General features: G+C 34.6%; 1 protein-coding gene and 2 long non-coding RNA genes across 6 annotated transcripts in view; all 3 read left to right on the forward strand.

The window, feature by feature from the left end:
• The window catches only part of LOC126780498 (putative serine protease K12H4.7), a 56,437-nt gene that overhangs the window by 20,334 nt on the left and 8,325 nt on the right, over positions 1 to 27,778 (forward strand). Inside the window, exon 10 of one of the 3 annotated variants that reach the window (XR_007670509.1) lies at positions 27,187 to 27,622. The exons of 1 other annotated variant lie outside the window; for it this stretch is intronic. The gene's annotated coding sequence lies outside the window, so the exon portion shown is untranslated. Of the gene's footprint in view, positions 1 to 18,639; positions 19,113 to 27,186; positions 27,623 to 27,778 lie in introns of those variants that run through there. One more of the 3 variants, XR_007670508.1, reaches the window with a different exon arrangement.
• On the forward strand, positions 1,206 to 27,622 carry LOC126780541 (uncharacterized). 2 transcript variants are annotated; one of them, XR_007670516.1, is made up of 5 exons: positions 2,035 to 2,173; positions 2,379 to 2,490; positions 2,827 to 4,633; positions 15,458 to 16,675; positions 25,416 to 27,622. It is a non-coding gene; the product is annotated as an uncharacterized LOC126780541 (long non-coding RNA). The 2 variants fall into 2 exon arrangements; XR_007670515.1 differs by lacking the exons at positions 2,035 to 2,173; positions 15,458 to 16,675; positions 25,416 to 27,622 and adding an exon at positions 1,206 to 1,240 and having other exon boundaries at positions 2,827 to 8,227.
• On the forward strand, positions 21,070 to 23,420 carry LOC126780545 (uncharacterized). The gene is made up of 3 exons (XR_007670520.1): positions 21,070 to 21,093; positions 21,948 to 22,093; positions 22,576 to 23,420. It is a non-coding gene; the product is annotated as an uncharacterized LOC126780545 (long non-coding RNA).

Genomic DNA, 27,778 nt, shown 5'->3' on the forward strand with positions numbered 1-27,778 from the left:
TACTGTTTACTTGTAAGGTTACCTATTCCTTAGTTTTAAGGTATCGATATCATAAATACAATAGGTGTGTATTGTGAATACTAGTTCTTTTTACACGTTTGATCACGGTTTAATAATAGAATGGCATAGTTAACATATTTTGGCCATTTTATACCATTTAACAGGATTTTCGATTATCGGCGAAGCAGCGAACCAAGCGCTAGTTGTAATATTTGTTGTTGTATACATACATAAGTATCTACCGAGGTCTCGTTTGCGTTCATTTGTAGTGTTAAGTTTTATTGAGAGTGTAAATTATGAGGATAGGTGTAAATAAATATATATTGTTAAGATTGCATTTGACATTCTCTCCAATTGTTAAATATTTGATGTTGTACCTTCTATTGTACTTATATCATTAGTTTTGTTTCTTAATTTCGGCTTCACTCAGAAACTACAAATTCTATATGCGACTTTCGTATTAACCATGCGACCATGCTGTTTGGTATGTTGCATATTTTTGTAGTAATAGCTTTATATGTCGACGTAGTCGGAGACGTAACTATCAGTCTAGGCTGTGGCGTAGCGACGGCTAACATATATAACAGATACTAAAAGCCTTTGCAAAAGCGATTTGTAGGTCTCACTTTAACCACTGTAATATTTTTTATAGCTAAAAGGAAGCATAAAATAATGGGACCTGTTTAATTGTTACAAAGTATAATTCCTTATCAAAATTAATGACATATTAATTATAAACGCTATCATGTTAAATATTGCTAACACGAACATTTTATAATTCGAACCAAAACATTAAAAATTTTGCGCATCTTCCAGATTTCTCAGACATCAGGTTTCTTCGCGATATCTTTTTCCACCGTTAAGACCAGAAAAAATCCCGAATCAAGAAGTCAGAAAGCGAGCCGGAGTATTGAGAATTTGCGTTGTTGTCAAACTGTCTCCACATCAGATTGTTTTAAGTAATTTGTATATTTTTACATATAGTTTAAAGTGAAGCAATATTAATAGGAAATTATTATACATAGACGTTGTAATGACAAGATTTAATTTTAAAAGACATTCATCGAAGACTTGATTTTACGCAGGCGAAGTCGCGTTTTCAGCTAGTGAATAACATTCCCTTAAGTTCCCTTGAAAAACGAGGGCATCTGGGCATGCGTCGATTTATTGATTTATCTCAACTCACGGATGCGCTCTGTAATAGCAATCTTTACTTAGTCGAGTCAGTGATAGCTCTGAGGTAAGACGTGTTTGATTTTATAATATTCTGTGTTTTTCTTATTGTTCAACCACTTTACCCAGTGTTCAAAAAGGAAATGTGATACTTGAGTGCCAACATTCTCATCATCGGTCCAAGGATTGTGCAAATTAATCAGGAATCACGACTATTATTTAAATTAGTCTCGAACCATAAAGTTCAATATGATCACTAATTTAACAATAACGTGTAATTATAGCAGCGCTCGTTGTGCATATTAGTTGTCTAAAGATCTTACTATAAAACATGTCTATATGTAATTCTTTCTATAAAGAGCCACCCATTTGTTGCATCTCATGCGCGCGCAACTTATCAGCCCGGATAATTTAGCTCTATAGATTTTGTAGTAAAGTTGCATTTAGACTTGCATCGACGTATTAATTTTTCTTAATTTGCTATTGCGCTCAGCGATTGTAATATTTATTTCCTGTTTGTGTTGGAAGCGTTACATGAACTTATACCGGTTTTCAAAATTGAAATGTGTTAATCTAATCCTGATGATCGATCCAATGATTGTGCAGAATATTTAGAAACCACAGTTTTATTTTTAAATTAGTTCCGAATCATAAAGTTTAATGTGACCACTTATTTCACAGTGAGTGGCCTTTAGTACATTTGTACTGCAGGTTTGACCACCAATCCTATACATGAGTCTTATATAAAGACATAAAATAACATAATGAAGTGCTTTTTTGCAGTATAGTTTACTTGTTGTAGGTTTTAGGTCTTAATTATATTCATCAAATCGTCTGTCGATTTGACCAAAAAACCTTTACATAATTATTTTTATATAAAGACGGAAAAATAATGTTGACTCCTTTAACCTTCATCCATTTGTTGCGCGCTCTCATGCGCGCGCAACTTAACGGCCCGGATATTGTAGCTCTATCGATTGCGTAGTTGAGATGCATCTAAGTAAGTTTCTATGTATTTAATTATATAATATTAACTTGCGAACGTGTAATAGCATTTTATGTTGAGTTGACTGACTTCTAAGTATTCTTAAATTTTACATTTCTTTCTCAACTGGGTTAACTTTTTATTTATTTTTACTTAATATTTCGCATACAATAAATATTATATTTTTACGTGAATGTATTCAATTTGAATATCGTTTTAGAAGCCGCCTTCGTTAACAAGGTAGCGAGCTCTACGACTAACTGCTACGGTGGTCATCGCGATGACGACTACAGAAGAGGTAGTGCACCCTGCACCGGACATCTTCGACAAAGGTGGTTATTTTAATTATAATGTGAATAATATATTTTATTAACCAAGTCCTCTAAGTAAAACAAAAGCAGCCTTTAAATGTTGCACTGCTGGGCGAATGCTTTCTCTGCTTTTGAAGAGAAGGCGATTTTATTTCGTCACATGCAGGTTTCTTCCCGTTATTTCTTTCTTTACCGTCAAGCACACGTTAAGCACATGAAAATTTTGAAGTGCTTGCCTGGGTCATTGCAATCATTTTTGATTATCGTATCTCTTAATTATTTGTTAGAAACTATTTTAACGCTCTGTACATATATTTATAATAGTTGTCAAGTTTTAACAAAAAAAAAATTTTGTAGGCACGGCGCACTGCGCAAACATTTATCCTCCGAGCGTCACTGACTCGACTCAACTACGACTGGTGCGGGCACGGAATGAAATCCGTCAGCGCTTCGGAATTTGGCTGAACCTCCCCTGACCCATTGGCTTCACGAGGCTCCGAACTATAGATAAGCTCCGCATCCATGACAACGGCGAACATAACGGCTTCACTTGAGCACGGCGGGCTTAGCGAAGATCTCTTCTAATTCACGTCACGTGCCCAATTCGGTTTTTATTGGATTTTCTACGTAGTTATATAATCTCAATAGATCTGATACACGTAAGTGCGAATTCATAAATATCAAATATACGTTACGTACGTTTCGCCTTGTGTTTCTCGGAGCACTCGGGCGCGGTATCTTCTGTTTGGGCTCGCTGTATAGTTCTTGATCACGAAGAGTTTTGCCTTATTGGGAAAAAGATGAATGCTCTAACATCTCTACGCGGACAATCCCGAATTTGTAAATGTAGGGGCTTATTACCGGTCCCTCGACTGGTGGTAAATGGAGGTAATTAAGGATGTATAAGGCACGGGTAATGCGAACGGTAACAGACTGATTTTTTTTTAAATGAAAGGTAGACATAGTCGGGAGACAGAAGATAATATAACACTAAGCCGCGCCAAGACTTAACGTCTGCACGTTTTATATTTTTGTTGTTCTTTTCTCACAAATCGATAAGTAATAATTGTAATACTAGTATAATAAATTATCTTAACATTAATTAATTTTCTTGTCAAATAATTTTGGAACTGTATATGCTTAATTTAAATTTTAATAGATTTTATAAATTAAGTAGTGAAACACTATGGCGATTAAACGTTTGCAACACATTTCAATGGAGCATTGCAACCTCACTAAACATAAATCAACCGACATATATGCATATTTATGGAAATAGTAGTAATATTATACATTTATAGAATGTACTTCTCCCTGTGTGTATTTCGAAGGCATTTATCTTGATATTATGAGATCGGTTAACAGCAGCACGCACACAGGTGAAGATTTTGTATTAATCTATTAGTATAGAATATAGATGCTTACGTTTTCACAGTCGAAAGAACCGCTTGAGAGATACTTTACATCGCATTTACATATTAATTAAAGTTTCAATAAAGACTAAATTTTGTAGTAAGTGTTTGTCACATTTACTACAAATTTAAATACAGTAAAGAATGACATACTTCCTCCAATTCTTTCGATAGGTGTTAATGCTTCACGTCATATTTCAGACGAAATGTCTAAGGGAAAGATTTGAGAAACGTGTTTTAAGAGAACGGAATATATACTCTGGATGAGATTAGATAATGTGATGGCATATTGGATGGTTAAGATGGTGCAAGTTAGCCGTAGTTGAAAATGACTGTCGGATCGACTATTTTGTTTTTACATGATTGCGTTAAGTCCTTTTATTAAGTCTGAATGTTCGAAAAACTGTTTCATTGACACCTTTGCTGTGACGTTATATTTACCTATTTAGACAATTGACAAGATTATGAGATTTATTTTGACCAATCGAATTACACAAAATTACATGATACTTGGACTTTACAATTAAAAATAAATGTTTGTCTTATTTACAATTTATTATATAAGACGTCAAGGAGAACTCGCTTAGCAACAATTACGACAGATATTTGACGCAAAGAAGTAGCTCATTCGCGAAACCCGAGACCGTTAATGTTGTTATTCATCGGTATGAGAGATCTTAGTATGTAATTTCAAAGTACGAGCGAGGGGTATCGCGTTATTAGCTACTTCTAAAGCATATAAGCAGTAGTTAGTCGTAGGTGACATGATTGAACGGACTATTATAATTATTCGCCATATTTACTTTTATACACAAATATTTACCAATATATAAGTGTCGTATTTTTGAGATGTTTGTTCATGATTCATGGCAGCCGCGAAAGCAAAACAGTCATGAGCAAATTGTGTTTTTTTATACATACGAATACAATGAGAAGTGGTAGGACGGATATAGAGAGGGATTGATACAATGACTCGATGCTGCCAATAATGTTTGTAGGTCGAAGCGCGGACGGCTATGTCGGACCATTGTATGAATTACATGCCCTTAGTGCGGATCGTATGAACAAAGCGAAACTCATAAACCTCAATAAAAGCAATAAACTTTATGTGTATTTCGTTCGGATTACTTTTATAATTCATAATATATTATGACAGCAACCTAGAAACTACCTCATTGTGCTCACGATTAGGTTTCGGGATCTCCTCCACCACCACCCTGGTCAATACTCCTTTTCACGGCTATTTGGAGGCGATCTTAGAAACTGGATGCGATTTATAAATAAACATTATTTTTTATAACGATTGTCACTCCACTTACAACAACATCCGGAGTGATACACGACTAGAGTCGTATGAATCGTTGAGTAGTTTTAAGAGTCAACGTAGTATTCTATAAACAAGCAATATTATAACAATTCATAGCTTTTTTCGTAGTTTAAGATTTCAACACGACGCGGGCGCGTTTTATTTCAACATTCTTATTATAATTTTCGAATTCTTCTTACCTTACCGCTTCTATTTAAATTAAAACAAAAAAAAAATTAAATTAACGAGATATATTTTTATTTCATTTTCAAGCAGTGCCGGCGCCGTGGTAACGCAGTAAATTAGCGATGATCAAACATTACGTGCCTTAAAAATAAATATGATTTTAGATAGTGCTTTGTGTATGTATGTGAACAAACAGCGTTTAGAAACGATACACGATGCATTTATTTATGAAATATACCGCCTATGTTGGATTCATTATTTATTTAACATCTGTATCGCCGTTTGTACACAAACAATGCACACCGTTACTAGTAAGTGATAAGGCGAATATTATGATATGCTATGCGAGTTCCTCTACACTAGTCGATAGCCGACTGACTTTGTCTTGACTTTATTGCACTTTTCGTTTTCACCATCATAATCGAAAATGACGCTGAATGTACCACCTAGGGCCGGACGAGAGCTTCTGATATTCTCGATGTCACGAGGTCGAATCTACTCAAGTAACAACTCTTACACCGTGTAATCGAGGACATTTAAATCTCTCAGTACTAATCGGATAGCAGTAGTATTACACTTTAATGGTATTCTCGATGTTTGATGCTTTTTACTCAATGTGTAGATCAAATCTATATTTAACATCTCGCAGCTGATCCGTTGACAGTTTCGTAGGTTCTCCGGAGTACTTAGAGTTCATTACGTTGCGCGGTTTAGGATTCGTGCCTTAATATTAAAATAGTGAAGGAAAATATTATCATCGTTTCGCGATTCACCATCCAGAGAGCCCGGAGACTTGCCCAACTGTCAGTTATAATTCGGCTCTATATTTAGCCTCTAGGCTTAACTGCGGCGTACCTTTGAGTAACGGAGCACATGATGGTCAATTTAAATATTAACATATAATTCACTTTGAGTTATCTGAGCGACGTTTTGTTCACATATTGACATATTAATTCAATTGACAAAAATAATTTCATTATAAGTTCTTACGTGCGATCATAAGTTGATTGTTTTATCAAGTCGTTTGAAGTTATTTAATATGAGTCTGATTTAATACTATCGGTTCGTCGGTGTTTAATGTCACAGTTTGAATAAATATTTAGAATGAAACAAAAAGACTAATGATGAAGCTAAATACTTAAAGTTAGAGAATAATGAAGCTAAATACTTAAATTAGAGAATACTTGTAGTTTCAACTAAGTGTGGCATGCATTACGAATGATATTTGCAACTCACACGAAAACCGAACACTCCGAGAACGTCACTCGTTGAGAAATTAGAACCGATGTTGTTAATTGTTTTATATGACGCGTTTATTTTGATATATGATTTTATTTTAACGGTGAGATGTCAAGATGGTTTTTTCTGGTGTTTTCGAACGATGAACTTTTTAGTATAATAAGTAGGCACCTGTTTTGAGCAACGATTTTCGGAATAAAATTACGTATGAGTGCTAATGAGCAGTGCAAACGATTGAGTCTAGAAATTAGAGTTCATTTGTTTTAAAATTAATTTTGATTACATTCAGATGAGTTTAATAAATATTTCTGAAGTTCGATCCGACAGAATATTTTTCGACATTGACAATTGATCCTTTCTTAACACTAAATTTAATAGTTTCATTTTTTGTATTAAATTAAATTAGAAATGTAATTCATTGGCTACATTGTTACGAATTATGTTATTTGATTGAAATGTATATGATGTGTTATTTACTTAAGTTAAGTCACACAAATACTGTAAGAATATCAATAACACGTTCCGCTATCACTGATGTTAAGCACTTATGTCTATACCGACAGTAATATAGGAACGTTATATTCTTATTCGCATACATAATAAGGATTGGGAAATGTGAGCAAAGTATCAGAACGATTAGGAATTCTATAGATATCTTTTTTGAAATATTATAATAGATATGAATATTTAATCTCATAATGTAATGGTCGAACAGCCCACGCTAGTGTTGTGTCAGCGAAAGGAGATGGTGTCGCTGGATGTTAGAAGAAAGATTTTTAGGGCTTAAGCCCTTTGTCGTGCGCGTCAGTTGCATTATGTTATCTCTTGATCAATCAGGTCCCGACGGACTTGCAAGCGTTAATGTGTTGCGACAGACCGTATAGCAGGTGGCATGTAGACCTATATGCAGTTCATATTAAATATCGACCTGAACCGTATACATCTACATGTCACCTAAGTACCCATTCGAGCCGATGCGAGCTCTTTCTGATTGTATACCGTAAGTTTATAATACGTCGGATCTTTCGAACGATGAGGGGAAATACGAAGGCAAAATTATCCACATCCACAACAGAATATCGGAAATAATATTTGGAAAAAAGTTTGTTAACGAAAGTGTCATATTACACAAATGCTCTCTGGTTTATCGGTCGGATATATTCCCCCGACACAACACAGCGTGGAGATTTAGGATTAATTAACTTATACGCATATATGTCTCGATATAACTATCGATGTTCGATGTTGTGTACTTTCTTCTTCTCTCTGGAAGCTACAGTTCACCTACTAACGACCTACGCGGGACTTCAACATCAAATATTTTGACCGTTTTATTAATTGAAACGACGTTTAGACATGTTCAACTTACTTCTACACTTGTATTCTTGAATCTTTAAACTTACCAATTGTAAATCAAGTTTTTTTACAAATTACCTACACAACATAAATTCATTTTCCAGCCGAATCATTTATTTTGTATTGAATATTTCACTTTCTTTATATTATAGAATTTAGTAAAAGGATTTTGCTTGACTTAGTGAATTTTCATGTATGATTAAATGCAATATAACTTTATAACTGATATCGCTTATTTAATAAAGTAATAGAGGACTTACCGGTTGTTTTATTTCTTATATTTATATAACCTTAGTAAGAAACAATTGCTGTATTATTTTAAAGAATTATAACATAGCATTAACAATATTTTCGTAATATGTAATACAACAAATGATGATTGTTGTTAAAAGACATTTTTCATAAAAGTGTACTTCATTTAACGCCAACTTCCTTAAATAAAATCAAGTTGAGACTCCATGAAAATATGTTAACCATCAATTAGATTTTCGTAATAATTATATAATTAGAACATATAGAAAACGAATTATAAAATTTTCCAAAATAATATAATTTTATTAATTATGGCCATTACTATTCTACGTTCACCTATGTTTTAATTGTACGTTTATTCTTTACTAGTTGCCGTCCTGATTTGTAAAATAAGTATTTTATCCCATGCATTTATTAATCAATAAGAAATAAATATTAGCTAATCGATCTATTCGCCCATACAGTACAGTGCAAAGGGGAAAAAATAATATATATGTATAAAGCATAGTAAAACAAGCCCTGTGTATTTTTTCATGTGTTAATTTAAATATCTATATATCCATGCATATTTGTACTAAAATTAATAGTTCGAATTGCAAAGTGTTAGAAATACTTATTTATTTATGTAGGATGTATACTTTGCGAAAATTAAACGAAACGACAGTTGTCATTATTTATTATTTTCCTATAACGATACAGTTAACAAAGAAATACAGTAGTTACAGGGAGTTATCTATAAAAGATTAATATATAGTATCATTAATTGTTTGTAGACATTTTGGAGATCTACAAATCTCTTATACAAACAACAGCCTAGGTCGACAATTTTCTCTTCGACTACGTCATCATATCAAGCCATGCCTAGAATAAATATGCAACATATGCACATGAGAAAATATTATTAAATAATATATTTATTGATACCTAATACATATCTTTTAAATACATAATTAAAAGAACAATTATGTTCTAAACATAATATTAAGACAATAAATATATTTATTTATATAAAATGAATTTCTATTTCATATTATTTTGAGAACGATCTTACCGATTTCATTTATTTTTTTTAAAGTTTCCTAACACTTTGTGGAAGGTTCTTATGGAAAGAAAAATAAATTTAGACTATTATTTTTGTGAAAATTCCCATGTGTATCTTTGTACATATTTTTTTCTTGTATCAAAATTTTAAATATTACTAGCTTTTATAACTATAAAATTATCAAGCAATCGCATTGTTTGTCATCTGCTACAAAAATATCGATTTTGAAAAGCGAAAAAGTGAGATGTTTCCCTTTTTGTAGCTCTTATATTAACTATAATTCTCTTTCGACTTCTTTTTTCTATCTACCACGTTGTAAAAAGAACAACACAATTGAAATATGTTAGGGGTGAGTGAACGTCCAAATATTATAAATATTTTGCAGCACTGTACGTATTGGCACATTTTAACAATACACAATATCAATAAAAATACTTCGTAAACAGAAATTAGATTGGATGTAATTTAAGCTAGTTCTGACTTTGTCTATCATTATTTAATAAAATTACAAAAAATGGGCCTATGCTCGAACCCACGACCTCCGCTTCATAATGCGGCGTTCTGCCGGCTAAGCTAAAAGGTCCCGCGTTCAATGTGAACTACTTCCTACAGAGCAACACATTACAGGACAGCATTGACATAGAGGTTCCAAGTGTTGAAAAGAGATGATGCGGTTAATGAATACAGGGAATGTAGTAGTACATACATGTACATGTAGTACATACGACTACCATATAATTCAAATAAGTTTATACATACAACAAATATTAAATTTCATTTTTATACGTTAGTTTAATTTATAATCTGTCTTTATGTTATGGTTTCACGGATTTTATATATGTAGCAAGCTTAACTCTCAGAAAGTACACAGGGTACGTGTACTTTCTTAGGGCAAAGCTTATTTGATTATGCATATCTAACACCTGCCTCCACCCAAGCACGCGGGTGAAGTCGCGGACCTAAACTAGTTTAGTTGTATATCAGTAAAAAGCTGTCAAGATGCACGACTTATCCTAACTTATACTATAAATACTAAAAACTATATTACACTATATATACTTAAAAACTATAGGTTACTTGCGGAGCCTCCTTCAATATATTCAATTCCAATATATTCAAATAAATATGTAAGTCGCCGTGGGCAATTAATACTGATTAAAATTGACTTTTAGACTATATAATGCGAATTAATATTTTAGAAGATATCACCTTCTTCTGCTTCTAAATGACGTGCAACCAAATGCCCGCAGTCGGCCGGCACGTCGCCGCCGCGCCGTTGCCGTTCGCGCCACGCGTATAACCAACTTCTTCTTTAATTATTTTATATAAATTATATGGCATATGAATTTTATGTTTTTTTTAGTTCTCTAGAATGAAACTCTGATATTAATTTATAGCAATAATTTTTATTATTTTCTTTTCTCTAAGTAAGTCGTTAAGTTGAGCTTAGGTTTCTTTTTTGTTTATTTAATTTATTGTATACATATTATATATTTTGAAAAAAGAAAGAGCGTGATATTTGTGAGTTTGTATATAAGTGGAAAATAAACTGTGGAACCATGACACCTGTTTGAAGAAAAGGCACCATTGGATAGGTACATTATCCAGGTGGACACATGCTATATTTTATGTATAAATATACCTAAATTCATGTCGGAGAAGTCGTGCACCTTGAAAGCTCCACGTTTTGCGCTGCGAGAATAGTTAATGATAGTATACAAAAGTAAAGCACGCCTGAATTCATTCTCATTAAATTTTATATTATAATTTTGTCAATTTCTGAAAAGTAGTGTCCAGATTTTCCGGAGTAGAGTGACCTTCTGCCAGACATGTTAGCATTTGGGTTTCGTTCAAATTTGGATTGTCGTTATTCTGCCGTCGCTTCTGATGTGTGTGTGGCATTACGTTGCTATTATAAACGAAGTTTTATAAAATATTTTATTGTATTAGTCCAAGCTTCTTAAGTCATATTTTTCTTTAAAATTTATAAATTATTACTTATTACTTTTAAGGTTACATATTCCTTAGTTTTAAGACACTGATATCATAAAAACATGAGGTGTGTATTGTGAATATTAATTATTTCTTCACGCATCACGGTTTAAAAATGACATAATTAACATATTTTGGATTTTCGATTATGACGCGGTGATTTGTAGGTCTCCAAAATGTCTACAAAGAAGCCAACGATATAACTTTAAAAGTAGAAGTAGTAGTAGTAGCATAATCATATAAATATAAAAAATATATAATGTAAAAATATATATAATAAATTTGTATGTAAAGCAGACACGCAAACATCATTTATTAGTAGTGAATTAATAGATCGGCTGCAGTCTAATCCCATTGTTCTACCAAACGTCTACGTCACCGAGGGGCGGTGCTCGCACCGTTGCACCGGCCGGCAGTCAGCTGTACGCTTACCCGCAAATAACTCATAACTTTATCCTTGTAAGTTGTATCCACCGCGTCCTATCTTTTAATTTATATCTGTAACTACTGTCTCTGTGTAAATCTGGGCTACGTTAAAGCTTATTCTTCCACTTCTGACTTTTAGTGTGACTTTAAATAAACTGACTCTGTTCTATCTATATACTGTTTTTCCTCAACTTCTAACTCACTCAACACTCCTTCTTAATACACCACCATCCAACACTCACACTCATCACAACATTCCAAAGAAAAATCAGATCAAATCGACAAAAAATGGAAGAAAATATGAGACCTGTAGTTTAGTTTAATTCCAAACTATAGTTCCTTATCAAAATTAATATCATATTAATTTTAAATGCTTTTTATGTTAAATATTGCTAACACAACTATTTTATAATTCCAATAATATGTATATTTTATATCTACATATAATTTTAAATTTAGCACGATTAATAGGAAATTAATATGCCTAAGCGTTGAAATGACACGATTGAATTTTAAAATATTTTTATTAAAAACTTAATTTCATGCGGGCGAAGCTGCGTTTTCAGCTAGTGAATAATGTTGTCTCGTCGAAAAGGGGGTATCTGGGTATGCGTCGATGTATTGATTTATCTCAACTCGCGGATGCGCTCTGTAATAGCAATCGTTACTTAGTCGAGTCAGTGATAGCTCTGAGGTAAGACGTGTTTGGTGTTTGGTTTGGTTTTATAATATTCTGTGTTTTTGTAATTGATCTTAACCCAGTCTTCAAAAAGGAAATGTGATACTTGAGTACCAATATTCTCATCATCGGTCCAAGGATTGTGCAAGTTAATCAGGAATCACGACTTTTATTTAAATTAGTCTTGAACCATAAAGTTCAATTCAATCACTTTATTAACAATAACGTGTATTTATAGCAGCGCTCGTTGTGCATATTAGTTGTCTGAAGATCTTACTACAAACCATGTCTATATGTAATTCATTCTATAAAGAGCCACCCATTTGTGGCCACCCATCTCATGCGCGCGCATCTTATCAGCCCGGATAATTTAGCTCTATAGATTCGTAATAAAGTTGCATTTAGACTTGCATCGATGTATTAATTTTTCTGATCACTGATTTGATAATGAAGTGCTTTTTTGCAGTATAGTTTACCTGTTGTAGATTTTAGGTCTTCATTATATTAATCTTGACGATTTCACCATAAACTCTGTACATAATTATAATATAAAGAGGGAAAAATAATGTTGACCCCTTTAACCTTCTCCCATTTGTTGCATCTCATGCGCGCGCAACTTAACGGCCCGGATATTGTAGCTCTATCGATTGCCTAATTGAGTTCCATTTTAACATGCTTCTACGTATTTATTTCTCTTATCTCGCAAATGTGTTCTATAATTGTATTTCATGAGTTGCTTGACTAAATCATTATTGGATTTCAATTTTGTTTTAGATTTTTGAAGCCACCTTCGTTAACGAAGTCGCGAGCTCTACGAACACCTGCTACAGTATAATCTGACCAGAAGCTTGAAGTGGCTCAGTGGATCTGAACCGAGTCGCGATGGCGACTATAGAAGAAGAGGCTGTGGACATCTTCCCCGAAGGTGATTATACAATTCAGATTATCTAAGTTAAATAGATATTAAAATATTTTTAACGTCAATAAACAGCGGCCTGTGAGCGAGTGTCAAATCAATAATGAGAGAAAGAGATAAATGAGTGCTTAAATAAACAGCCGTTTATATAAGTAAAGCTTTTAGTTATTTATACAGCCGCACATTAAAAAACAAACGCTCGGAACGAAGATTGTTCAACTAGAAATTTAGCTTGTGTGCGTGAAAGCGCTGTAAAAATACATGATTAGAAGCTATTTTATCGCTCTGTACACATATTTTTAATTATTCTCAAGATTTAACAAAAAAAAAAAAAACATTGTAGGCACGGCGCACTGCGCAAACATTTATCCTCCGAGCGTCACTGACTCGACTCAACTACGGCTGGTGCGGGCACGGAATGAAATCCGTCAGCGCTTCGGAATTTGGCTGAACCTCCCCTGACCCATTGGCTTCACGAGGCTCTGACCTACAGACAAACCCCGCATCGTGACATCCACGACAACAGCGTACGTAACGGCTTCACTTGACCACGGCAAGTTTCGCGAAGATGGCTTCTAATACACGTCACGTACGCAATTCGGTTTATTTTGGATATTCTACATAGTTATATAATCCCAATAGATCTTATACACATAAGTGCGAATTCATAAATATCAAATATACGTTACGTACGTTTCGCCATGTGTTTCTCGGAGCACTCGGGCGCGGTATCTTCTGTTTGGGCTCGCTGTATAGTTCTCGATCACGAAGAGTTTTGCCTTATTGGGAAAAAGTTGAATGATGTAACATCACTACGAATTTGAAGAATCCTCAATTTGATAACGTGGGGCTTATTATCGGTCCCTCGACTGGTGGTAATTAGAGGTAAGTAAGGATGTACAAGGCACAGGTCAAGCGAACGGTAAAAGATTGATTATTTTTAAATGAAATATGGGCATAGTCGGGAGACAGAAGATAATATATCACTAAACTGCGCCAAGATTTAACATCTGCACGATTTATATTTTTGTTGTTCTCTTCTCGCAAAGCTATGATTATAGTTGTTTTACTAGACTAAACTATCTAAATATTAATTAATTTTCCTTTCAAATAATTTTGGAACTGCCTTTTACGTAATTAACATTTTAATCGATTGTATTTTAAAATTGAGTGAAATTATTCATGCCATGGCGATTAAGCATTTGCAACATATTTCAATAGAGCATTCAAATTGCATGTTGCAACCACACTAAACATATGTAACTTCGACCGACATAGACACGCATTTATGGAAATAGTAGTAATTTTACATGTTTATACTATGTACATCTCCCTGTGTGTATTTCGAAGGCATTTATCTTAATATTACGAGAACGGTTAACAGCGGCACGCACACAGGTGAAGATTTTGTATTAATCTATTAATATAGGATATAGATGCTTACGTTTTCACAGTCGAAAGAACCGGTTGAGAGTTACCTTACATCGCATTTACATCTGACCTTTATTGTTACCTGTAAAGTTGCAATAGAAGGACGCTTACCACAAAATTAAATACAATAAAGAGAGTGACATACTTTCTCCGATTCTTTCGATAGGTGTTAATGCCTCACGCCATATTTCAGACGAAATGTCTAAGGGAAAGATTTGGGAAACGTGTTTCAATAGAACGGAATATTTACTCTGAATGAGATTAGATAATGTGATGGCATATTGGATGGTTAAGATGGTGCAAGTTAGCTGTAGTTGAAAATGACTGTCGGATCGACTATTTTATTTTTACATGATTGCGTTAAGTCCTTTTATTAAGTCTGAATGTTCGAAAAACTGTTTTATTGACACCTTTGCTGTGACGTTATATTTACCTATTTAAACAATTGACAAGATTATGAGATTTATTTTGACCAATCGAATTACACAAAATTACATGATACTTGGACTTTACAATTAAAAATAAATGTTTGTCTTATTTACAAGTTATTATATAAGACGTCAAGGAGAACTCGCTTAGCAACAATTATGACAGACATTTGACGCAAAGAAGTAGCTCATTCGCGAAACCCGAGACCGTTAATGTTGTTATTCATCGGTATGAGAGATCTTAGTATGTAATTTCAAAGTACGAGCGAGGGGTATCGCGTTATTAGCTACTTCTAAAGCATATAAGCAGTAGTTAGTCGTAGGTGACATGATTGAACGGACTATTATAATTATTCGCCATATTTACATTTATACACAAATATTTACCAATATATAAGTGTCATATTTTTGAGATGTTTGTTCATGATTCATGGCAGCCGCGAAAGCAAAACAGTCATGAGCAAATCGTGTTTTTTTATACATACGAATACAATGAGAAGTGGTAGGACGGATACAGAGAGGGATTGATACAATGACTCGATGCTGCCAATAATGTTTGTAGGTCGAAGCGTGGACGGCTGTGTCGGACCATTGTATGAATTACATGCCCTCAGTGCGGATCGTATGAACAAAGCGAAACTCATAAACCTCAATAAAAGCAATAAACTTTATGTGTATTTCGTTCGGATTACTTTTACCATTCATAATATATTATGACAGCAACCTAGAAACTACCTCATTGTGCTCACGATTAGGTTTCGGGATCTCTCCACCACCACCCTGGTCAATACTCCTTTTCACGGCTATTTGGAGGCGATCTCAGAAACTGGATGCGATTTATAAATAAACATTATTTTTTATAACGATTGTCACTCCACTTACAACAACATCTGGAGTGATACACGACTAGAGTCGTATGAATCGTTGAGTAGTTTTAAGAGTCAACGTAGTATTCTATAAACAAGCAATATTATAACAATTCATAGCTTATTTCGTAGTTTAAGATCTAAACACGACGCGGGCACGTTTTATTTCGACATTCTTATTATAATTTTCGAATTCTTCTTACCTTACCGCTTCTATTTAAATTAAAACAAAAATATTTAAATTAACGAGATATATTTTTATTTCATTTTCAAGCAGTGCCGGCGCCGTGGTTACGCAGTAAATTAGCGATGATCAAACATTATGTGCCTTAAAAATAAATATGATTTTAGATAGTGCTTTGTGTATGTATGTGAACAAACAGCGTTTAGAAACGATACACGATGCATTTATTTATGAAATATACCGCCTATGTTGGATTTATTATTTATTTAACATCTGTATCGCCGTTTGTACACAGACAATGCACACCGTTACTAGTAAGTGATAAGGCGAATATTATGATATGCTATGCGAGTTCCTCTGCACTAGTCGATAGCCGACTGACTTTGTCTTGACTTTATTGCACTTTTCGTTTTCACCATCATAATCGAAAATGACGCTGAATGTACCACCTAGGGCCGGACGAGAGCTTCTGATATTCTCGATGTCACGAGGTCGAATCTACTCAAGTAAGAACTCTTACACCGTGTAATCGAGGACATTTAAATCTCTCAGTACTAATCGGATAGCAGTAGTATTACACTTTAATAGTATTCTCGACGTTTGATGCTTTTTACTCAATGTGTAGATCAAATCTATATTTAACATCTCGCAGCTGATCCGTTGACAGTTTCGTAGGTTCTCCGGAGTACTTAGAGTTCATTACGTTGCGCGGTTTAGGATTCGTGCCTTAATATTAAAATAGTGAAGGAAAATATTATCATCGTTTCGCGATTCACCATCCAGAGAGCCCGGAGACTTGCCCAACTGTCAGTTATAATTCGGCTCTATATTTAGCCTCTAGGCTTAACTGCGGCGAACCTTTGAGTAACGGAGCACATGATGGTCAATTTCAATATTAACATATAATTCACTTTGGGTTATCTTAGCGACGTTTTGTTCGCGTATTAACATATTAATTCAATTGACAAAAATAATTTCATGATAAGTTCTTATGTACGATCATAAGTTGATTGTTTTATCAAGTCGTTTGAAGTTATTTAATATGAGTCTGACTTAATACTATCGGTTCGTTGGTGTCATTTAACTGGAAGAACAGACAATTTTAAAACACTTCAGATACTTTTTCGTTAGTATAGTTTAATGTCACAGTTTGAATAAATATTTAGAATTAAACAAAAAGACTAATGATGAAGCTTAATACTTGTAGTTTCATGGATAACGAATGATATTTGTAACTCACTCGAAAACCGAACACTCCGAGAACGTCACTCGTTAAGAAATTAGAACCGATGTTGTTAATTGTTTTATATGACGCGTTTGTTTTGATCATTTTATTTTAACGGTGAGATGTCAAGATGGTTTTTTCTGGTGTTTTCGAACGATGAACTTTTTATTATAATAAGTAGGTAACTTTTTAGTATAATAAGTAGGCACCTGTTTTGAGCAACGAGTTTTCGGAGTTAAATTACGTACAGGTGCTAATGAGCAGTGCAAACGATTGAGTCTAGAGATTAGAGTTCACTTGCTTTAAAATCAATTTTGATTACATTCAGATGAATTTAATAAATATTTTTAAGTTCGATCCGACAGAATATTTTTCGACACAGACAATTGGTCCTTTCTTAAGACTAAATTTAATAGTTTCATTTTTTGTATTAAATTAATAAGAAATGTAATTCATTGGCTACATTGTTACGAATTATGTCACTTGATTGAAATGTATATGATGTGTTATTTACTTAAGTTAAGTCACACAAATACTGTAAGAATATCAATAACGCGTTCCGCTATCACTGATGTTATATTATGTATAAACATAAGTGCTTTACGCACTTATGTCTATACCGACAGTAATATAGGAACGTTATATTCTTATTCGCATACATAATAAGGATTGGGAAATGTGAGCAAAGTATCAGAACGATTAGGAATTCTATAGATATCTTTTTTGAAATATTATAATAGAAATGAATATGTAATCTCATAATATAATGGTCGAGCAGCCCACGCTAGTGTTGTGTCAGCGAAAGGAGATGGTGTCGCTGGTTGTTAGAAGAAAGAATTTTTAGGGCTTAAGCCCTTTGTCGTGCGCGTCAGTTGCATTATGTAATCTCTTGATCAATCAGGTCCCGACGGACTTGCAAGCGTTAATGTGTTGCGACAGACCGTATAGCAGGTGGCATGTAGACCTATACAAGATTTCACCGTTGTGAGCTCATGCAGTTCATATTAAATATCGACCTGAACCGTATACATCTACATGTCACCTAAGTACCCATTCGAGCCGATGCGAGCTCTTTGTGATTGTATACCGTAAGTTTATAATACGTCGGATCTTTCGAACGATGAGGGGAAATACGAAGGCAAAATTATCCACATCCACAACAGAATATCGGAAATAATATTTGGAAAAAAGTTTGTTAACGAAAGTGTCATATTACACAATTGCTCTCAGGTTTATCGGTCGGATATATTCCCCCGACACAACACAGCGTGGAGATTTAGGATTAATTAACTTATACGCATATATATCTCGATATAACTATCGATGTTCTATGTTATGTACTTTCTTCTTCTCTCTGGAAGCTACAGTTCACCTACTAACGACCTACGCGGGACTTCAACATCAAATATTTTGACCGTTTTATTAATTGAAACGACGTTTAGACATGTTCAACTTACTTCTACACTTGTATTCTTGAATCTTTAAACTTACCAATTGTAAATCAAGTTTTTTTACAAATTACCTACACAACATAAATTCATTTTCCAGCCGAATCATTTATTTTGTATTGAATATTTCACTTTCTTTATATTATAGAATTTAGTAAAAGGATTTTGCTTGACTTAGTGAATTTTCATGTATGATTAAATGCAATATAACTTTATAACTGATATCGCTTATTTAATAAAGTAATAGAGGACTTACCGGTTGTTTTATTTCTTATATTTATATAACCTTAGTAAGAAAAAATTGCTGTATTAAATTATTTTAAAGAATTATAACATAGCATTAACAATATTTTCGTAATATGTAATACAACAAATTATGATTGTTGTTAAAAGACATTTTTCATAAAAGTGTACTTCATTTAACGCCAACTTCCTTAAATAAAATCAAGTTGAGACTCCATGAAAATATGCTAACCATCAATTAGATCATTTAGACTACGATTTTTATAATTTTCATAAATAATATAATTTTATAAAATATGGCCATTACTATTCTACATTTACCTATGTTTTAAATGTTTCCCGTCCTTACTTGTAAAATAAGTATTTTTACCCGTGCATTTTTTTTAATTAGAAATAATTCGATCTATTCCCCCCATACGGTACGGGACAGATGTCCACACAGACGAGAAGCGACAATTCGCTCGAAAAGCTTGCTAGCCGCTTGCTGCAGCAGACATATGGGACGGTACGCAGAGAGAGATTCTGCAGTCCTGCCATCCTCCTTCAAGAGAACCAAATTCACCTCCTTCTAGACCTTGGGGAATGTGCTGGTACGGAGGCAACTGTCGAAAAGCTGCCTCAGCCTATTCCCCAATTAAGCTGTAGCTAACACCAACGCCCGCCCCGTAATTCCGTCGGGGTCAGGCGTGGTGTTACGATTCCTGCTTCCCCCTTCCTTCTTAAGTCCACGCGAGGTGGTTCTCGATGTCACCGCCTAACTGTGACATCAATTCCATCGCGCACAAAGAAATTTGGCAGCTCTTTTCTTTGTCGCACTACCAAAAAATGGAATTCCTTACCAGCTCACGTGTTCCCCTCCTCTTACAACCCGGGTTCCTTCAAACGAGGCGTAAAGAGGCATCTAGCGGGCCGGCAAGGCGAGGACGGCTAGTACAGAACATTCTTGCCGACTGTACTTGCCGTCGTCGCGTTTGGACTCTACTACCACTTACCATCAGGTGGAGAAGAGTCATTTGCCATCCTGGCGCATATAAAAAAAAAATAAAATACGAGCCCGCATGCGATCGATCGCAAGGCTCAGCTCCTGTTTGGTCATCCCCAGCTCGTCGGACCAGGCCGGTATTGGTAGGGGGACTCAGGGACTTGACCGGATCACCGGGAAAAGGACTTTCATCACCCTCCTCAGTAAATCCGGATCTAAAGTCTCCGTCAGTGGGGGCATCCACGGGCGCAATTTTCCCCGCACCATACGGTATGGACGCCCGAACGGCTCTCTGTCGATTCGACTCGGGGCACCAACTTGGCTTCCTGGAACGCCTCGTATGCTACAGCTTTCTGGTCTTTCTGGTCTGGCTTTTCTGTGTAAATAATTACCGCAACTAGATTTTGCAAGGAACAACTTTTTTTCGGTAAGTTAATATCACTAAGTGTTTTTCATAAAATATAATAATCTTATGCTTGTGGACCAATGTTTGCGAAAACGCGCCAAATATTAGAACAAACATCAACCGTTCTGTAACAATGAATGCATAGATTAGTATTCATATTTTTGTATGTATATTATTTTTTAACCTATCTTCAAAGACAAAACTAAGGACTTAAAAGTAATAAAAAATAAATATTTTGTCATCGTAATCAAACTTTATGTTTGAGTGTTAAAGATTATAATGATCTGTATTTGTTAGTGTTATTAAACATTTTTCTATGATTCGTAGTAAGCAATATGTGTAAGAATAATGTGCATATCAAACAAAACCCCTAATTAAGAAGTCAGATGTCATACTTGAACGTTGGAATGACACGATTGAATTTTAAAAGGTTTTCATCATAAACTTAATTCCACGGGCTAAGCTGCGTTTTCAGCTAGTAAATAATATTGTTCTGGTCAAAAAGGGGGTATCGGGGGCATGCGTCGATGTATTGATTTATCTCAACTCGCGGATGCGCTCTATAATAGCAATCTTAACTTAGTCGAGTCAGTGATAGCTCTGAGGTAAGACGTGTTTCGTTTTATAATATTCTTTTTTTGTAATTATTCAACAACTTAACCCAGTGTTCAAAACGAAAATGTGATACTTCAGTGCCAACATTCTCATAATCGGTTCAAGGATTGTGCAAGTTAATCAAGAACTTTTATTTAAATTAGTCTCTCAAACCATAAAGTTCAGTATGATCACTATTTTAACAATAACGTGAATTTATAACGGTACTTGTTGTGCGTATTAAAGTGTTGTGAGGATTTTCAAATATAACATATTTTCATTTAATTCGTTCTACATAGAGGTCCTATTCACCCATTTGTTGCATCGCATGCGCGCGCAACTTGTCAGTCCGGATAATTTAGCTCTATAGATTATGTCGTTAAGTTGCATTTAGACTTGCATCGATGTATTAATTTTTCTTAATTCGCAAATGCGCTCAGCGATTGTAATATTTATCTTATTTTAAGTTTCAAAATTCAAAATTCACACTTTTATATTTAAATTAGTTCCGAATCATAAAGTTGAATGTGACCACTGATTTGATAATGAAGTGCTTTTTTGCAGTATAGTTTACTTCTTGTAGGTCCACGACTATTTGACCACGAAACCTTTACATAACTATTTTTATATAAAGGCGGAAAAATAATGTTGACCCCTTTAACCTTCTCCCATTTGTTGCGCGCTCTCATGCGCGCGCAACTTAACGGCCCGGATATTTTAGCTCTATCGATTGCGTAGTTGCGTTGTATGTAAGCATGCTTCTACGTATTTATTTCTCTTAACTCGCGAATATATCCTGTATTGTATTTCATATTGGATTGACTGACTAAATCATTATTGGATTTAATTTCAATATTTCTTTTAGATTCGATTCGTTCATTAACGAGGTCACGAGCTCTACGAACAACTGCTACGGTATAATCTAACCACAGACTTGAAGCGGCTCAGTGAATCCGTGCCGAGTCGCGATGGCGACTGTAGAAGAAGAGGGTGTGGACATTTTCCCCGAAGGTGATTATACAATTCAGATTATCTAAGTTAAGTAGATATTAAAATATTTTTAACGTAAATAAACAGCGGCCTCACTTATAAACGTTGCTGAGCGAATGTCAAATCAGTAATGACAGATAAATTTAATTTAGGAATTTAAAAGGAAGGCGGACGAGCATATGGACCACCTGATGGTAAGTGGTCGCCAACCCCCAAAGACTTTGGCACTGTAAGAAATGTAAGCCATCGCTTACATCACCAATGCCACACCAATCTTGGGAAGATGAACTAAGATGTTATGTCCCTTGTGCCTGTAATTACACTGGCTAACTCACCCTTCAAACCGGAATACAACAATACCGAGTACTGCTATTTTGCGGTAGAATATCTGATGAGTGGGTGGTACCTACCCAGACGAGCTTGTACAAAGCCTACCAACAGTATATTTTATCGCTTTGAACACATATTTTTAATTATTGTCAAATAAAAAAAAAACATTGTAGACATGGCGCACTGCTTGAACATTTATCCTCCGAGCGTCACTGACTCGACTCAACTACGGCTATTGCGGGAACGGAATGAAATCCGTCAGCGCTTCGGAATTTGGCTGAACCTCCTACAGACAAACCCCGCATCGTGACATCCACGACAACGGTAAATATACGTTACGTACGTTTCGCCATGTGTTTCTCGGAGCACTCGGGCGCGGTATCTTCTGTTTGGGCTCGCTGTATAGTTCTCGATCACGAAGAGTTTTGCCTTATTGGGAAAAAATTGAATTTGAAGAATCCTCAATTTGAAAACGTGGGGCTTATTACCGGTCCCTCGACTGGTGGTAAATAGAGGTAAGTAAGGATGTACAAGGCACAGGTCAAGCGAACGGTAAAAGATTGATTATTTTTTAAATGAAGTGTAGACATAGTCGGGAAACAGAAGATAATATATCACTAAACCGCGCCAAGAGTTAACGTCAGCACGATTTATATTTTCGTTGTTCTCTTCTCTCAAAGTGATGATTATATTTGTAATACTATACTATCTAAATATTAATTAATTTTCTTTTCGAATAATCTTAGAACTGTCCTTTTCCTAATTTACATTTTAATAGATTGTTTTTTAAAATTGAGTGAAATTATTCATGCCATGGCGATTAAACGTTTGCAACATATTTCAGTAGAGCATTCAAATTGCAAGTTGCAACCACACTAAACATATGTAACTTCGACCGACATAGACACGCATTTATGAAAATAGTAGTAATTTTACATGTTTATACTATGTACATCTCCCTGTGTGTATTTCGAAGGCATTTATCTTAATATTACGAGAACGGTTAACAGCGGCACGCACACAGGTGAAGATTTTGTATTAATCTATTAATATAGGATATAGATGCTTACGTTTTCACAGTCGAAAGAACCGGTTGAGAGATACTTTACATCGCATTCAGATCTTACTTATAGTTTCAATAGACAGACATTTACTACGAAACTAAATACAATAAAGAGAGTGATATACTTCCTCCGATTCTTTCGATACGTGTTAATACTTCTCGCCATATTTCAGACGAAATGTCTAAGGGAATGATTTGGGAAACGTGTTTTAAGAGAACGGAATATATACTCTGGATGAGATTAGATAATGTGATGGCATATTGGATGTTTAAGATGGTGCAAGTTAGCTGTAGTTGAAAATGACTGTCGGATCGACTATTTTATTTTTACATGATTGCGTTAAGTCCTTTTATTAAGAGTCTGAATGTTCGAAAAACTGTTTTATTGACACCTTTGCTGTGACGTTATATTTACCTATTTAAATAATTGACAAGATTATGAGATTTATTTGGACCAATCGAATTAGACTTAATTACATGGTTCTTGAACTTTACAATTAAAAACAAATGTTTGTCTTATTTACAATTTATTCTATTTGACGTCAAGGAGAACTCGCTTAGCAATAACTACAATAGACATTTGATGCAAGTGCATTTGAAGCAATGTAGCTCATTCGCGAAACCCAGAATCGTTAATTTTGGTATTTATCGGTATGAGAGACCATAGTATGTAATTTCAAAGTACGAGCGAGTAGAGTTCGTTTCAAAGTAGAGAGCGAGAGCGAGAGAGTATTTTAATTGAATTGGACGGACTATCATAATTATTCGCCATATTTACATTTATACACAAATATTTACCAATATATAAGTGTCATATTTTTGAGATGTTTGTTCATGATTCATGGCAGCCGCGAAAGCAAAACAGTCATGAGCAAATCGTGTTTTTTTATACATACGAATACAATGAGAAGTGGTAGGACGGATACAGAGAGGGATTGATACAATGACTCGATGCTGCCAATAATGTTTGTAGGTCGAAGCGTGGACGGCTGTGTCGGACCATTGTATGAATTACATGCCCTCAGTGCGGATCGTATGAACAAAGCGAAACTCATAAACCTCAATAAAAGCAATAAACTTTATGTGTATTTCGTTCGGATTACTTTTACCATTCATAATATATTATGACAGCAACCTAGAAACTACCTCATTGTGCTCACGATTAGGTTTCGGGATCTCTCCACCACCACCCTGGTCAATACTCCTTTTCACGGCTATTTGGAGGCGATCTCAGAAACTGGATGCGATTTATAAATAAACATTATTTTTTATAACGATTGTCACTCCACTTACAACAACATCCGGAGTGATACACGACTAGAGTCGTATGAATCGTTGAGTAGTTTTAAGAGTCAACGTAGTATTCTATAAACAAGCAATATTATAACAATTCATAGCTTTTTTCGTAGTTTAAGATTTCAACACGACGCGGGCGCGTTTTATTTCAACATTCTTATTATAATTTTCGAATTCTTCTTACCTTACCGCTTTTATTTAAATTAAAAAAAAATATTTAAATTAACGAGATATATTTTTATTTCATTTTCAAGCAGTCCCGGCGCCGTGGTTACGCAGTAAATTAGCGATGATCAAACATTATGTGCCTTAAAAATAAATATGATTTTAGATAGTGCTTTGTGTATGTATGTGAACAAACAGCGTTTAGGAACGATACACGATGCATTTATTTATGAAATATACCGCCTATGTTGGATTTATTATTTATTTAACATCTGTATCGCCGTTTGTACACAGACAATGCACACCGTTACAGTAAGTGATAAGGCGAATATTATGATATGCTATGCGAGTTCCTCTGCACTAGTCGACAGCCGACTGACTTTGTCTTGACTTTATTGCACTTTTCGTTTTCACCATCATAATCGAAAATGACACTGAATGTACCACCTAGGACCGGACGAGAGCTTCTGATATTCTCGATGTCACGAGGTCGAATCTACTCAAGTAACAACTCTTACACCGTGCAATCGAGGACATTTAAATTTCTCAGTACTAATCGGATAGCAGTAGTATTACACTTTAATGGTATTCTCGATGTTTGATGCTTTTTACTCAATGTGTAGATCAAATCTATATTTAACATCTCGCAGCTGATCCGTTGACAGTTTCGTAGGTTCTCCGGAGTACTTAGAGTTCATTACGTTGCGCGGTTTAGGATTCGTGCCTTAATATTAAAATAGTGAAGGAAAATATTATCATCGATTCGCGATTCACCATCCAGAGAGCCCGGAGACTTACCCAACTGTCAGTTATAATTTGGCTTTATATTTAGCCTGTAGGCTTAACTGCGGCGAACCTTTGAGTAACGGAGCACATGATGGTCAATTTAAATATTAACATATAATTTACTTTGGGTTATCTTAGCGACGTTTTGTTCGAGTATTAACATATTAATTCAATTGACAATAATAATTTCATGATAAGTTCTTACGTGCGATCATAAGTTGATTGTTTTATCGAGTCGTTTGAAGTTATTTAATATGAGTCTGACTAATAATATCGGTTCGTCGGTGTCATCTAACTGGAAGAACAGACAATTTAAAATCACTTCAGATAGTTTTTCTTAGTATAGTTTAATGTCACAGTCTGAATAAATATTTAGAATAAAACAAAAAGACTAATGATGAAGCTTAATACTTGTAGTTTCAGCTACGTTCGGCATGGATTACGAATGATATTATTTATTAGGAGTATTGACATTAGAGTTCATTTCCTTTAAAATTAATTTTGATTACATTCAGATGAGTTTAATAAATATTTTTAAGTTCGATCCGACAGAATATTTTTCGACACTGACAATTGATCCTTTCTTAAGACTAAATTTAATAGTTTCATTTTTTGTATTAAATTCACAAGAAATGTAATTCATTGGCTACATTGTTACGAATTATGTTATTTGATTGAAATGTATATGATGTGTTATTTACTTAAGTTAAGTCACACAAATACTGTAAGAATATCAATAACGTGTTCCGCTATCACTGATGTTAAGCACTTATGTTTATACCGACAGTAATATAGGAACGTTATATTCTTATTCGCATACATAATAAGGATTGGGAAATGTGAGCAAAGTATCAGAACGATTAGGAATTCTATAGATATCTTTTTTGAAATATTATAATAAATATGAATATGTAATCTCATAATATAATGGTCAAGCAGCCCACGCTAGTGTTGTGTCAGCGAAAGGAGATGGTGTCGCTGGATGTTAGAAGAAAGAATTTTTAGGGCTTAAGCCCTTTGCCGTGCGCGTCAGTTGCATTATGTTATCTCTTGATCAATCAGGTCCCGACGGACTTGCAAGCGTTAATGTGTTGCGACAGACCGTATAGCAGGTGGCATGTAGACCTATACAAGATTTCATCGTTGTGAGCTCATGCAGTTCATATTAAATATCGACCTGAACCGTATACATCTACATGTCACCTAAGTACCCATTCGAGCCGATGCGAGCTCTTTCTGATTGTATACCGTAAGTTTTTAATACGTTGGATCTTTCGAACGATGAGGGGAAATACGAAGGCAAAATTATATACATCCATAACAGAATATCGGAAATAATATCTGGAAAAAAATATTGTCAACGAAAGTGTCATTTTACACAATTGCTCTCTCTGGTTTATCGGTCGGATATATTCCCCCGACACAACACAGCGTGGAGATTATGTAACTTATAGGCATTCGAATATATATGTAGGTATCTCGACATAACTATCGATGTTCGATGCTGTGAACTTTGTCCTTCTATCTAGAAACTACAGCTCTCTAGCACCCTACGCTGAACTTCACCGCGTAACTGACATTCTATACTTGTATTCTTAAATCAATACTAGAAAATCGAAATTGTTTTTGTATTCAAATCGTTTAACTTGTATTGCACATTCCATTTTCTTTTATGTTTCCGTATTATAGCAGTTAGTATAAGGATTTTTCTCGAAATAATAATGTCTGAATGTCTGTAATCGACTTAGTAAATAATTACGTAAGCTTTACTCACAAGACAACTGACAACATCTAAAGCAACTAACAAACCGAAATTTAAACGGTTTTTTTGTAATTTCACGTGAATTTTGAAATGTGAGTAAATGCATTTTAACTTTATAGTTTATGGAATAAAGTCGTAGAGGGTCTAACAGTTGTTTTATTTCTTATATCCTTATAACGTTGGTGAGGAAAACAATCGCTATATTTAATTATTTAAAATAAATATAATTTAGCATTAACAAAATTTTCATATGTTATTTTACTGCTCAGTTGGCTAACCTGTCTTGAGGTTGACCGCCTTGGGC

This window comes from Nymphalis io, chromosome Z, assembly GCF_905147045.1.
Source record: "Nymphalis io chromosome Z, ilAglIoxx1.1, whole genome shotgun sequence".
NCBI lineage: Eukaryota > Metazoa > Arthropoda > Insecta > Lepidoptera > Nymphalidae > Nymphalis > Nymphalis io.